General features: G+C 46.8%; 1 protein-coding gene across 2 annotated transcripts in view; it reads left to right on the forward strand.

Annotated features, from left to right (window-relative positions):
* The first annotated feature begins 8,958 nt into the window (after nt 1–8,958).
* Nucleotides 8,959–16,244, forward strand: part of PTGIR (prostaglandin I2 receptor) — a 42,017-nt gene continuing 34,731 nt past the window's right edge. For both annotated transcript variants that reach the window (XM_073561185.1, XM_073561186.1), the window contains exon 1: nt 8,959–9,505. The gene's annotated coding sequence lies outside the window, so the exon portion shown is untranslated. The remainder of the gene's footprint in view (nt 9,506–16,244) is intronic.

Consider the following 16,244-nt stretch of genomic DNA (forward strand, 5'->3'; position numbering starts at 1 on the left):
CTTTCTGATACTGCAGTGTATGTTAAATTGATGAGTGACCCCACCCCCCGCTTTTTGAGCAAATTACGGCTTTTAGTGGGTGAGTCCTTACTTAATGGACTCATTGATCAGAAGCTGTCTGAATATTTGGTAGTGGATGCTCCCCAGATACCAATATTATATACGCTACCGAAAATACATAAGAGTTTGGAGAATCCACCTGGGCGTCCCATAGTGTCTGGGAGGGGGTCACTATGTAATAAGGTTTTGATTTTTCTTGATAAAGTATTGCGACGTTTTGCTACCTCAGCACGGTCTTATATTGTGGACACAAATGATTTTCTGCAAAAAATCAGTGACGTTAAGGTTACTTCTCACATGATACTTGCATCCTTTGAAGTGGTTTCTCTATATACGTCTATTGAGCATGATAGGGGTTTGGAGGCCGTCGATGTGGTGCTGACAGGCTCGGACATGGCATCAGAGTGTGCACAGCTGGTCCTAGCACTGTTAGGTTTCATCCTCAGGAGAAATTATTTTCTCTTTGGGGATGATTATTACCTAAAGTTGCGCGGTACCGCCATGGGGTCCAATGTGGCCCCAACTTATGCAAACATCTATATGGCGGTATTCGAGGACCGGTATGTGTACAATTCTACCCACTGGTGCCATGTCCGGGCCTGGTGGCGCTACATTGACGATATTTTCTGTATCTGGGATGGTAGTCTGGAAGATCTTCTTGATTTTCAAAATGAATTGAATAATGTATTATCTGAGTTGAAGTTTACACTGACCAACTCTTATGATCAGGTCCAATTTTTGGATACGTTGGTTTATAAGAAAGATGAGTCTATATATATCGATCTTTTTATAAAAGAGACAGATAGGAACAGTCTTTTGGTGTTTGATAGTAATCACCCAAGACGGATGGTGGAGTCACTACCATGGAGTCAAATGCTACGTGTACGGAGGATTATTAAAGAGGATGATAAGTTGGACCTAAGATTGGATCAGATGTGTACAAAATTTATTAACAGGGGTTACCCGATGGATCGAGTTAATTCTTATAAAGTTAAGGCTCAAAATATATCGGTAGAGGATTCTAACCGTAAGCAAATCAAAGGGCCTAAAGGGCATGTCACACTAAGAGATATCGCTAGCAATATCGCTATAACTAGTGACGTTATAGCGATATTGCTAGCGATATCTCTGTGTCTGATACTTACCTACAACCGGCTCCCCCGCTGGTTATCGCTGATCGCGCGAGAACGTTCAGGACTGTTTCTCGTCGTCAGCTTCCTGTGGCGCTTCTTGCTGTGAGGACGAGCGACGCGTGGAGGCGGGCGGGAGGACGCAGGATCGCCTGGTGTGACAGGTAAGTAGCGATCCCCGTCCCCAGCGATGTCGCTAGTGAGATCTGCCTATGTGGCAGCTCACTAGCGACCACTTAGCGATGTACCAGCGATCCTGACCGCGTCATATCGCTGGTCGGGATCGCTGGTACATCGCTAAGTGTGACAGTACCTTAAGAGACGAGTTCCTTTTGTCTCAACATATTGTCTAGTTAGTGGTAGGATTGGAGGTATCTTGAACAAACATTGGAGCCTCTTACAAAAGGGTCTGCCCCAAATATCAGAATTTGTGGATAGGCCATTACTTTCATATAGACGTGGACATAATCTTAAAGATAGATTGGTAAGGTCAGATATTGGTTCATCAAAAGTCAACGTACAAAGGACAATATGTCCTCCTAAGATGGGCAATTTTCCATGCTTGGGATGTGCCTGTTGTGGCAATATGTTAAAAGGTGACAGTTTCAATGACCCTCGAACTGGAATAAAGTTTTCTATTAAGGAGAGGTATACGTGTTCGTCAAGTTTTGTGATTTACTTGATTTTGTGCCCATGTGGGCTTATGTATATAGGAGAGACCACTATGGAGATTAGGGCTCGCATTAGTAAACATAAGAGCACGATTAGGACTAAACTAGTGGAGTTGCCGATTCCGAAGCATTTTTTAGAATGCAGACATTCAGTGAATCAGTTACGATTTAGAGTGATAGATGGGGTTCCTGTATTAAGACGTGGGGGTGATAGGGTTAAGATGCTGAAAAAAAAGGAGTTGAGATGGATATCGATTCTTGATACGTTGCAACCAAGGGGTTTGAACTTGGATTACAATTTGCATACTTGTGTCACCTAATCCCTCACCTTGTGTCATTATTCTTTGTTATGGGTATATATTTACTTATGTGGCCTTTATGGTTTTTTAATTAAATGTTTTTTATTTTTTAGTGTTTATAGGTGATACATTTGAAAGAATGGAGGACATGGGGACTGAACAGCCCTGAAATTATGAAGAGGATGTTGTCCTTTTTGAATTTTGTCGTTATTTCTTGCCTGCCATTCCCCGTGCCCTCTTTGTTCTTCTCTTTCTTTTTTTCTTTTTCTTTTTTCTTTTTTGTAAATATCCCAGTTTTGCTCCTTATATAATGTACAACATTTATGAATCTCATGAAGTATGGAATATTATTAAATTTACCATGGATATGGTTTTTTGATTCTAAATGTCTCTTATATGCTGCGGTTTTCTTGGGAGCATTTTTGGTCTATTTGTGTGGACTCATTAATTTAAATGTGGTTTTACACTTGCTCTTATTTATCAGCGCATGTGCGGGTTTACAAGGGAGTGTGATCGCGCGCTCTGGGCCTCTGCGCGTGCGCGGTCCCCCCCGGTGGGTGGGTCGTGTGGCTGATTCCTCGCATAGCACCGCGCATGCGCGGTGTTTGGTGATGGAGTCTTCATGTGACCGGACCTGGGCGGGGATGGGCGGCGCGCTCGCCGTGGCCCTGTAGCGCGCGTCATTAGACTGCGCTCCTGATGTGGCCTGGCTCTGGCTGATGCTGTCATATGGGGAGAGGGAACTCTGCCGATATATAGGGATTTGTGAGTCCACGCATGATTGGTCCATTGGGATTGGCGCCACTATTATGTGATTAGGGATTGGCGGTTTATATATGGATATGTATTACTGCAAGTGATTGGTGTGCTATTTCTATGGATACCTTTGATGCATTACGACAATTGGTGGGCTGATTTGGGGATTGATGTTTATATATGAAATGTTTTTGCAATATTTTTAATATGATTATGATCATCATTGTTAACGATTGGATAAGCTGTGTTATTGAATATACATGTAACTGATGGATGTATTTATATGTATTTTATGTATGGATTCTTTGTGATGGGTGTTACCTAGATGGTGATTGGCTGTGCCACACTATAAAAGGCCACCATATGTACTGTTATGTTATACTTGAAAAAGGCCACAATATGGCCGAAACGTTGTATTTTGTACTGGCAGAATAAATTTTTGATACAATTTTTCACCCAGACCGGATGCTGTTCCTCTTCCTTATATTGTATAATAATCTGTCATACAAGAGAAGAAGGGTCCAACTGTGACCACGGTCTAACATAACGATCACCCCTAAGAAAATGGGTACAGAAAGGCTATCCCTAAGTAAAGAACCAGTGTGCCATTATCCTGTACCCCGAGTGTCATTGCCATTAGCCTGCACCCCAAGTGTCAGTGCCATTATCCTGCACCCCAAGTTCCAGTGCCATTATCCTGTACCCTGAGTGTCAGTGCCATAATCCTGTACCCCGAGTGTCAGTGTCATTATCGTGTACCCCGAGTTTTCAGTGTCATTATCCTGTACCCCGAGTGTCAGCGTCATTATCCTGTACCCCGAGTGTCAGCGTCATTATCCTGTACCCCGAGTGTCAGTGTCATTATCCTGTACCCCGAGTGTCAGCGTCATTATCCTGTACCCCGAGTGTCAGCATCATTATCCTGTACCCCGAGTGTCAGCGTCACTATCCTGTACCCCGAGTGTCAGTGCCATTATCCTGAACCCCGAGTGTCAGTGTCATTATCCTGTACCCCGAGTGTCAGCGTCATTATCCTGTACCCCGAGAGTCAGCGTCACTATCCTGTACCCCGAGTGTCAGCGCCATTATCCTGAACACCGAGTGCCAGTGCCATTATCCTGTACCCCGAGTGTCAGTGTCATTATCCTGTACCCCGAGTGTCAGTGTCATTATCCTGTACCCCGAGTGTCAGTGTCAACATCCTGTACCCCGAGTGTCAGTGTCATTATCCTCTACCCTGAATGTCAGTGCCATTATCCTGTTCTCTGAGTGCCAGTGTCATTATCCTGTACCCTGAGTGTCAGCGTCATTATCCTGTACCCCGAGTGTCAGCGTCATTATCCTGTACCCCGAGTGTCTATGGTCACTATCCTGTACCCCGAGTGTCAGTGCCATTATCCTGCACCCCGAGTGTCAGTGCCATTATCCTGCACCCCGAGTGCCAGTGCCATTATCCTGCACCCCGAGTGTCAGTGTTATTATCCTGTACCCCGAGTGTCAGTGTCATTATCCTGTACCCCGAGTGTCAGTGTCACTATCCTGTACTCCGAGTGTCAGTGTCATCATCCTGTACCCTGAGTGTCAGTGTCATTATCCTCTACCCTGAATATCAGTGCCATTATCCTGTACTCCGAGTGCCAGTGTCACTATCCTGTACTGCGGGTGCCAGTGCCATTATCCTGCACCCCAAGTGCCAGTGCCATTATCCTGTACCCCAAGTGCCAGTGCCATTATCCTGTACCTCGAGTGTCAGTGTCATTTTCCTTTACCCCGGGTGTCAATGACATTACCCTGTAAAATGAAAAAAAAACTGACAATGTGATTTTCTGAATTTTTTTTTCTCAGTTTGTCTCCCATAGTTGAGGTCTACCTATGATGTAAATTACAGACGCCTCTCATCTTTTTAAGTGGTGGAACTTGCACTATTGCTGACTGACTAAATACTTTTTTGCCCCACTGTATGTACAGCTGGTATAACACGGGCATCTCCTGTATATAATTATACATGTACAGCTGGTATAACCTGGGTATCTACTGTATATAATTATATATGTAAAGCTGGTATAACCTGGGCATCTCCTGTATATAATTATATATGTACAGCTGGTATAGCCTGGGCATCTCCTGTATATAATTATATATGTACAGCTGGTATAACCTGAGCAATCTCCTGTATACAATTATACATGTACAGCAGGCATAACCTGGGCATCTCCTGTATATAATTATATATGTACAGCTGGTATAACCTGGGTATCTCCTGTATATAATTATATATGTACAGCTGGTAAAATCTGGGCATCTCCTGTACATAATTATATATGTAAAGCTGGTATAACCTGGGCATATCCTGTATATAATTATATATGTACAGCTGGTATAACCTGGGCATATCCTGTATATAATTATATATGTACAGCTGGTATAACCTGGGCATATCCTGTATATAATTATTTATGTACAGCTGGTATAACCTGGACATCTCCTGTATATAATTATATATGTACAGCTGGTATAACCTGGGCATATCCTGTATATAATTATTTATGTACAGCTGGTATAACCTGGACATCTCCTGTATATAATTATATATGTACACTCGCGCTAAAGTGTATATCTAAGGGGTTGCATCGTATAGGACAATTTTATATGCCAAAAAATAGAACTAAAATGGCATATAGATTCCCTTTTATGCAAACATTAAAATACTGACGCCAGGAATCAAATAGTCCTTCTCATAGAAATTTAAAAGCTCACAGCAAAATGTATGCCTAAAGGGTTATGTCCCGTAAGACAATTTATATGCCAAAAATAATGCCTAAAAACAGGGCTAAAATAGCAGATGTATTACCTTTTATGCAAACATTAGCATACTGGCACTGAGGTCCCAGGAGCGGTGCCTGACATCCAGGGAGTCAGAAGGTCCTTCTCATAAAAGTTCCACAGGGAGATAACGTCCAAAAGTTGTAAGCCAGAAAGTGAGCAGGGTATTAAGAAGAGACGTAGCCCCGGCCGGTGACTAGCGTCTATCTATAGATCTGGATCTGTATCGGCCGTCTGTATGAAGTACAGGAGCCGCGCTGGGAAAGCCTGCAAGGTGCAGAGACGCTGCAGGACCTTGCGTGATGTCACGCAAGGTCCTGCAGCGTCTCTGCACCTTGCAGGCTTTCAGATACAGATCTATAGCTAGACGCTAGTCACCGGCCGGGACTACGTCTCGTCTTAATACCCTGCTCACTTTATGCCATTTAAGGCTGGTTTCACATTCGCGCTTTTTAAGCGCACGCACGGCCGGGGGTAGCTCCGCCCCCGATCCGGCTCTCTGCCCGGCGTGCCCGCCCCTTCCTTGTAGCGCCGCCTCCTAGCGCACAGCGGCGCCTGCGATCGGCGCACCCTATCTTTAGCATAGGGTGCGCAGATCGTGCGCAGGCCGTGCGCTAGTTGCGCTTTGACCTGCGCTGCGCACTTTTGACGGTGCGCCGTGCGCGCCAAAATCAAACTTTTCGGATTTTGGCGCGCACGGCGCACCGTCAAAAGTGCGCAGCGCAGGTCAAAGCGCAACTAGCGCACGGCCTGCGCACGATCTGCGCACCCTATGCTAAAGATAGGGTGCGCCGATCGCAGGCGCCGCTGTGCGCTAGGAGGCGGCGCTACAAGGAAGGGGCGGGCACGCCGGGCAGAGAGCCGGATCGGGGGCGGAGCTACCCCCGGCCGTGCGTGCGCTTAAAAAGCGCGAATGTGAAACCAGCCTTAGTTCTATTTTTTGGCATATAAAATTGTCCTATACGATTCAACCCCTCAGGTATACACTTTAGCGCGAGTTTTCATAGTTTTTTTTCCTTTTGGTATATTTTAATGGACGGACGGAGTGGTTTTGTCCTGAAAGCTTGCTGCTTAGGTGGTATAAAACGCAGCGCCGATTGTTATTTCATTTATCTAATTATATATGTACACCTGTTATTTTAATGATTTTCAATAAAGTATTGTCTTTTTATTTGTTCTGTCTTACGTCCCTTTCTTTATACTCCCATGATTGTGGTGTAGAACAATATTGCACTAAGTCCTACTTGTTATGATGTTAATTGTCCCATTGGATGTGTAAATATTTAGGATATTTCTATAGCATAACTTATTGGGATAGGTTTATGCCTTTATATAATTACTAGCTGAAGAGCTCGGCGTTGCCCGGGCATAGTACCTAACTGTGGGTCCCAATGTCTTCCTTAACATCCCCGCTCTCCACCCGGCGTCCCGTTCTATCCCTCCACAGCCACGCTCTACATCCATGTCCCGGTGTCCCTCCACAGCCCCGCTCTCTTCTTCCACATCCCCGTTCTCTTCCTTCACAGCCCTGCTCTCCCGCTCTCTCGCTCTCTCTGTCTCTACAGCAGGAGTCTCAAACTCGGCAGAGTAAATGGGCAGCACGTAAAAAAAAATTTGAGCTGGGGGACCGCATTCCTTTCAAGCTTAATACACCTCGTACACACGTGGCTCCGCTCCGTACACTTCGTACACACAGGGCTCCGCTCCGTACACCTCATACACGTACACACAGGGCTCCGCTCCATACACCTTGTACACACACGGCTCCGCTCCATACACCTCGTACACACAGGGCTCCGCTCCGTACACCTCGTACACACAGGGCTCCGCTCCGTACACCTCGAACACAGAGGGCTCCGCTCCGTACACCTCATACACACACGGCTCCGCTCCTTACACCTCGTACACACAGGGCTCCGCTCCGTACACCTCATACACGTACACACAGGGCTCCGCTCCATACACCTCGTACACACACGGCTCCGCTCCATACACCTCGTACACACAGGGCTCCGCTCCGTACACCTCGTACACACAGGGCTCCGCTCCGTACACCTCGTACACAGGGCTCCGCTCCGTACACCTCGAACACAGAGGGCTCCGCTCCGTACACCTCATACACACACGGCTCCGCTCCTTACACCTCGTACACACAGGGCTCCGCTCCGTACACCTCATACACGTACACACAGGGCTCCGCTCCACACATCGTACACACACGGCTCCGCTCCATACACCTCGTACACACAGGGCTCCGCTCCGTACACCTCGTACACACAGGGCTCCGCTCCGTACACACAGGGCTCCGCTCCGTACACCTCGTACACTCAGGGCTCCGCTCCGTACACCTCGTACACACAGGGCTCCGCTCCGTACACCTCGTACACACGGCTCCGCTCCGTACACCTCGTACACCCACGGCTCCGCTCCGTACACCTCGTACACCCACGGCTCCGCTCCGTACACCTCGTACACCCACGGCTCCGCTCCGTACACCTCGTACACACAGGGCTCCGCTCCGTACACCTCGTACACACAGGGCTCCGCTCCGTGCACCTCGTACACACAGGGCTCCGCTCCGTACACCTCGTACACACAGGGCTCCGCTCCGTACACCTCGTACACACAGGGTTCCGCTCCGTACACCTCGTACACACAGGGCTCCGCTCCGTACACCTCGTACACACAGGGCTCCGCTCCGTACACCTCGTACACACAGGGCTCCGCTCCGTACACCTCGTACACACAGGGCTCCGCTCCGTACACCTTGTACACACAGGGCTCCGCTCCGTACACATCGTACACACAGGGCTCCGCTCCGTACACCTCGTACACAGGGCTCCGCTCCGTACACCTCGTACACTCAGGGCTCCGCTCCGTACACCTCGTACACACAGGGCTCCGCTCCGTACACCTCGTACACACGGCTCCGCTCCGTACACCTCGTACACCCACGGCTCCGCTCCGTACACCTCGTACACCCACGGCTCCGCTCCGTACACCTCGTACACCCACGGCTCCGCTCCGTACACCTCGTACACACAGGGCTCCGCTCCGTACACCTCGTACACACAGGGCTCCGCTCCGTGCACCTCGTACACACAGGGCTCCGCTCCGTGCACCTCGTACACACAGGGCTCCGCTCCGTACACCTCGTACACACAGGGCTCCGCTCCGTACACCTCGTACACACAGGGTTCCGCTCCGTACACCTCGTACACACAGGGCTCCGCTCCGTACACCTCGTACACACAGGGCTCCGCTCCGTACACCTCGTACACACAGGGCTCCGCTCCGTACACCTCGTACACACAGAGCTCCGCTCCGTACACCTCGTACACACAGGGCTCCGCTCCGTACACATCGTACACACAGGGCTCCGCTCCATCAACCCTGTAAACCCCACCTGACTCCACGCATAAACTTACCTTCATCCAGTACCATGACAACAAGCACACAGACAGCGGAGTCGTCCTGCATACACAAGGCCCCGATCATGTGACCCCCTGACTCCTCCCCCTCCTGTGACCTCATCACAGGTCCTGTGCAGTGTGTGCACACAGAGCAGTCAATGCCATTGCGGCTTCTGAATGCTTGCCTTCCCCCTGCCTCAGGGAGTGAGACATGTGGTGTACCGCGGGCTGCAGATGCTTGCCTCACGGGCCGCGTGTTTGAGACCCCTGCTCTACAGCCTCGCTATCTTCCTTCCTCCACAGCCCCGCTCTCCATGCACCACACGCGATGACGCCTGGACCAGGAGAGAGAGGTGCGCAGATTGTTTGTTTAGCTGGAGTGAGTGGAGCTGCAGCACATGTGATTGGGCGGCCTGCGAGGCGCGTGGCCTAGCGTGGGCGGCCGGAGTGGGTGTCGTTTGCTAGAGTGGGCGGAGCTAGAGCGGAGCTGCAGCACGTGTGATTGGGCGGTCTGCGGGGGGCATGGCCTAGTGCTGTAGTATGCCGCAGTAGAAGCCGGGGACTAAATTTTGGCCGGGAAGTTGCAGGGGAGAGGGGGGATAGCGCAGTTGGCAACGGGGAGTGCTGACTGAGCCGGGACAGGGCTGGGAGGGTGTCGGCACTATTCGGCCCCTGTCCTGAAGACTGTCTTCCGCACAGCCCCGCTCTCCATGCACTGTCCTGCTGTATCCGTCCTCAGCCCTGCTCTTCAACCGCATCCCACTCTGCTGCTTCATGATTGGTTGGTGATACACACACATTCAGATTTATATATAGAGATATATAAATAGCCTGTATAACCTGGACATCCGTATATAATTAATTATATATGTACAGCTGGTGTAACCTGGGCATCTCCTGTATATAATTATATATGTACAGCTGGTATAACCTGGGTATCCCCTGTATGTAATTATATATGTACAGCTGGTGTAACCTGGGCATCTCCTGTATGTAATTATATATGTACAGCTGGTATAACCTGGGCATCTCCTGTATATAATTATATATGTACAGCTGGTATAACCTGGGCATCTCCTGTATATAATTATATATGCACAGCTGGTATAACCTGGGCATCTCCTGTATATAATTATATATGCACAGCTGGTATAACCTGGGCATCTCCTGTATTTAATTATATATGTACAGCTGGTATAACCTGGGCATCTCCTGTATATAATTATACATGTACAGCTGGTATAACCTGGGTATCTCCTGTATTTAATTATATACAGCTCTGGTAAAAATTAGAGACCACTGCAAAATTTTCAGTTTGATTTTTCTCTTTAGGCTGGAGTCACACACAACCATTAAAAAAACGGTCCCATTTTAACGGTCCGAAATCGCACAAAGGTATCTTAACCATTGATGCGTTTTTTATGCGATTTTTCTTAATTGATGCGATTTTAATCGCATGTAAGCATCCGTTTGACATCCGTCTGGCGAGATTTTCTCACAGGGTAGCTAAATGGACATATAATGGAGCCCAATGACAGGTTTCCCCACACAAACGAATTAATAGATCTAGACACACATATATATATATATATATATACATATAATATATATACATTTTATACATGTCATAGAGACACATTTATATATATATTACAAATTCATACAGTTCATCATAGCAGAATAGCCGCAGAAACATTTGCCGGCTTTTGTATAATCATTCTCCTGCCCGACATGAAATGACACATGGTTTACATATAGTTAACCATTTCATTTCATATTTTTTTTGTTATGTCTATCACTATTAATTAGATGAGGGTTTGTGGGTAAAATTTTGGACTTGTAGGGGTTAATTTAAGGAGTTAATTCGTTGTATTAAATTGCAGGGAATCCTGCTGACGTCACTGAGGCTGCAGGGAGTCCCCGTAATTTCATACAACGAATTAACCCCTTAAATTAACCCCTACAAGTCCAAAATTTTACCCAAAAACCCTCATCTAATTAATAGTGATAGACATAACAAAAAGAACATGAAATGAAATGGTTAACAATATGTAAACCATGTGTCATTTCATGTCGGGCAGGAGAATGATTATACAAAAGCCGGCAAATGTTTCTGCGGCTATTCTGCTATGATGAACTGTATGAATTTGTAATATATATATAAATGTGTCTCTATGACATGTATAAAATATATATATATCTAGATCTATTCATTCTTTATTTAACCGGTCTCTGTGATTTTACTGTATTGGAAGAATTGCCGGCTTTTGGTAAAGGACACCGGGTGCGATTTTATCGCAAGTCACACATCTAGTCCGTTTTTAGTCCCATTTTTTATCGCACCCATAGACATGCATTGTCGAATCCGATCCGAAAATCAGTGACAATCGCAGCATGCTGTGATTGTCTCGGTCCAAGGATCGGATCCGATCAAAAATCCCATGATGTGAGCTGCCCCATAGAATAAGATTGGGACGAATGCAATGCGATTTTTTTTTTTATCGCATTGCATTCGTCCGATTTAATCGCCAGTGTGACCCCGGCCTTATAGGTATATTTTTGAGTAAAATGTAAATTGCTCTTTTATTCTATAAACTACTGACATGTCTTTGAATTTTCAAGCGCTAAATTTTGTATTTATTTTCAGAAAATTAGAAACGATCAAAATAACAAAAAAATGCAGTGCTTGCAGACATCAAATAATGCTAAGAAAACAAGTTCATAATCATTTAGAAACAATACTAATGTTTTACCTCAGGAAGAGTTGAGAAATCAATATTTTGTGGAATAACCATGATTTTTAATCACAGCTTTCATGCGTCTTGGCATGCTTTCCACCAGTTTTTCACATTGTTTCTGGGTGACCCTATGCCACTCCTGGTACAAACATTTAGGCTATGTGCCCACGTAGCGTTTAAATCCGGACACTGAAAACCGGACTCCTTCCAGAATTTTACCGCGATTATGTTCGCGATTTTCGCGTGCGATATTCAAGCACTTTCCGCGCGATTTTGCCGCGATTTTGCTGCGATTTTCTCAAGCACTTTCCAAGCGATTTGAAGCATTGCTTGGAAAGTGATTGACAGGTTGGTCACACTCGTCAAACATAGTGTTTGACGAGTGTGACCAGGTTTTTACTATTGAGGCCGCCTATGCGGCCTCAATAGTAAAAGAAAGAATGTTAAAAATGATAAAAAAAAATTAAAAATCGGGGTATATTTACCTTCCGACGTCCCGCGCTGCCATCCCGGGCCTCAGCGTTCCCAGTAATGCCTTGTGAGACCTGTGATGACGTTGGTCTCACGTTGCTATAGCGATCTCACGAGACTACGTCATCACAGGACCTTGCCGCAAGGCATTACTGGGAACGCTGAGGCCCGGGATGGCAGCGCGGGACGCCGGAAGGTAAATATACCCCGATTTTTTTATTCTTTTTTTTACAGGGGTATGGTACCCAGGGCCTGGAGGACAGTCTCCTCTCCTCCACACCGTGGGTACCAACCGCACATGAGACGCTTAACTTCCCGTATGGTGGGCATAGCCACATGCGGGAAGTAAGCGGTTCTCATGCATTCCTATGGGTGCGGAATCGCGGAAATTCTTTGCGATTCCGCACAAAAGAATGACCATGCAATGCGATTTTTTTCCGCGATGCGATTCCTCCGCGGAAAAAAGTGCTGCATTAGCACAGCATGTGCGAAATGCCATAAGAATGCATGGGGTGTGTTCTGTACACGATTTTTAAACATTTTTGCGCTAAAAATCGCAGTATCATAATGTCCTATGGATATTAAAAACCGCAGTGCAGACGGTGCAGATTTTTCCGCGCGGTTTTCCTGCGGTTTCTAAACCGCAGAAAGAATTGACATGTCAATTCTTTCTGCGGATTCCGCTGCGGTTTGCCATCTCCATTGTGGAGATGAAAAACCGCAGGGCAAAACTGCAGGCCAATCCGCAGGTAAAACCAGAGGTCTTTTGACCTGCAGATTTACCTGCGGATTTTACAAAATCCGCACGGCCAAATCCACACCCCAATCCGCAGCGTGTGCACATACCCTTAATCAGTTCTTCTTTGATGGCTTGTGACTATCCATCTTCCTCTTGATTACATTCCAGAAGTTTACAATGGGGTTCAGGTCTGGAGATTGGGCTGCCCATGACAGGGATTGGATGTAGTGGTCCTTCATCCACACATTAATTGACCTAGCTGTGTGGCATGGCGCATTGTCCTGCTGGAAAATCCAGTCCTCAGAGTTGGGGAACATTGCCTGAGCAGAAGGAATCAACTGTTTTTCCAGGATAATCTTGTATGCGTGTAAGAGGGTGAACTGTGATTACACCCGGAGAGCACTAGGACCCTATGGTGTTTGCTTGCTGCAGCTAAGAGCAGGTGCTGTGAGTGCCTGGGAGTCTGTGTGTGCTGCGTGGTGGGGCCCATTGTCGGCTGTCTAGAGCTGGAAGGGAAGCTTCCAGAAGAAGAAGAGAGACTGCCCTGAGAGACACTGTGTGTGTGGAGCAGCTTGTGAGAAGCAAAGAGATTGAACGCTGTAAGAGACTGTGTACTGCAACCCTTCATCTTGGGAGCCTGAGATGTTGCTGTGGAACAAAGACTGAGGCTGAGTTCACACATGGCGTTTTTTTCTCGTTTCCGCGGCGGTTTTAACCGCACGATTTTGCCGCGAAAACGCGAAAAATAAGCATCCCATGCATTCCTATGGGATTCCGCAATGCTGTGCTAATGCTGCGGTTTTTACCGCGGCGGAATCGCTTCACGGTAAAAACCGCAGCATGCTCATTAATTTGCGGAATCGCGGCGATCCCGCACCCATAGGAATGCATTGTTCCGCTTACTTCCCGCATGTGGCTGTGCCCACCATGCGGAAAGTAAGCAGAACAATTGCGGATGGTACCCACGGTCTGGAGGAGACTGTCCTCCAGGCTTTGGGTACCATATCCCTGTAAAAAATAGAATTTAAAATAAAAAATATTGTTATTCTTACCTTCCGGCGTCCCGCGCAGGCTTCCCTCCTCTCTCCACGCTTCCGTTCCCAGTAATCCTTTGCGAAAATGCCCGCGATGGCGTCCGTTCTCGCGGGATCGCGAAGTCTCGCGGTCATTCGCGCGACGTCATCGCGAATGACCGCGAGATCGGACGTCATCGCGGGCATTTTCACAAAGGATTACTGGGAACGGAAGCGTGGAGAAAGGAGGGAAGCCTGCGCGGGACGCCGGAAGGTAAGAATAACAATATTTTTTTATTTTTTTTTACATTTTATCTTTTACTACTGATGCCGAATAGGCAGCCTCATTTTGCAAGCTAATTACGCTTGTAAAATGCTAGTTTTTCCGCGGGAAAATCGCGGGAATTTAAAATGCGATTTTCCCGCGGAATGGAATTCCGGAATTCTCGCGGTAATTTCCACGAGAGTTCCGGTACGTGTGCACTTAGCCTGAGCGTTCCTGAGAGCTGTGTGACTGTGGAGCTCTGTGGAGTCCCTGTTGTGATGAGCTGAGAAGCAATATTGGATATTTTATACAGAAACAGGCGTATTGCTTCTAGGAGATGTCGTGAGGACTACAGGAGAGATGGCATCATGAGGCTACAGAACTATAAGTCCCCGACGTTTGGGTTCGGCAGTGGCCGATAAGACGAGGAGCCTTGTGTTGCTGCAACTGATTGGCGCCGAAGATTTGGGACTGGCTGCAGCCTATGCAATCTAAATGCCTGAGAGGAGACTCACCTCAGGTTAAAGGTACCATAGTCATAGATACCCGGGTATCCCTAGTTGAAACGCTTAAGGACCTTTTGTATTACATTTATATGCATTGTTATTGTAGATTTGTGTAGGTTATACTCAGTGTGCCATTCCAGGGGTTCCCTTGATATCACTACATTCGATTTACACCTCTTCTGAGTACCTGAATTGACCTTTCTGATAGGTAAATTTATTTCAAATCCCAGTGTAATACACTCATCAGGGAACCTTGGATTGGCATAGTGATTTCAGCTCCAGCTGAGTGAGTGTACTGTATAAGGGTATTCAATCTGTTACTTCCACATACTATGTTCTACTTTATCTGCTGTTTGAGTAAAGACTCTTTTGGGATTTCTGCCTCAGTCTCGGTTTGTGACCCACTGGATCTTATTCGGACCTTCGGTCATTACATGCGGCTTGATTCATACGTCCTTTGCAAAGATTAACCTGCCCAATTCCAGCCTTGCTGAAGCATCCCCAGATCATCACCGATCCTCCACCAAATTTCACAGTGGGTGCAAGACACTGTGGCTTGTGCGCCTCTCCAGGTCTCCGTCTAACCATTAGACGACCAGGTGTTGGGCAAAGCAGAAAATTAGACTAGTCAGAGAATACCTTACTCCAGTCTTCTATGGTCCAATCCTTATGGTCTTTGGCAAACTTCAGCCTGGCTCTCCTTTGCTTCTCATTGATGAAAGGCTTTTTTCTAGTTTTAAATGACTTGAGCTCTGCCTCTAGGAGCCTGCTACCAACTGTTCTTGCTGTGCACTTCATCCCAGCTGCCATTTGCCATTCCTTTTGTAGGTCACTTGATGTCATCCTGCGGTTGCTGAGTGACATTCGAATAAGATGACGGTCATCCCGGTCAGTGGAGAGTCGTTTTCGTCCTCTGCCGGACTGTGGCTTTGTTGTCCCCAATGTCTGCTGCTTGACCTTGTTGTAATGGACTGCCATCTTATAAATTTTAAGGATGGAGGAAACATGACGCTCACTGTATCCCTCTGCTAGTAAAGCCACAATTGAGCCTTTCTTTTCCTCACTCAAAACTTTTCTTTTCAACTCCTTTGGCATGGATAAAAGTTATTTTTTCATTCCTATTACTTTTGGGATATTACTAGCACTTGTTTTGCCATCCAGCTTTTCGTATTACAAGAGGATTGTGAACACCACAGCAGGGCTTTTTATACTTTCCTTCGTTAAATAAGATTTGGTTCAGGTGATGACCTCATCAGAAGCACATTAAGTAGAACGAGGTGTACTCTGGTTGGAATTCAACTGACACTGGAATGGCTGTCAGACATGTAGAGAAGCTGATTTTTATAGAACTGTGCAGTGG

Source organism: Dendrobates tinctorius, unplaced genomic scaffold (genome assembly GCF_039654945.1).
Source record: "Dendrobates tinctorius isolate UK_male_01 unplaced genomic scaffold, ASM3965494v1 ptg000315l, whole genome shotgun sequence".
Classification (NCBI taxonomy): Eukaryota; Metazoa; Chordata; class Amphibia; order Anura; family Dendrobatidae; genus Dendrobates; species Dendrobates tinctorius.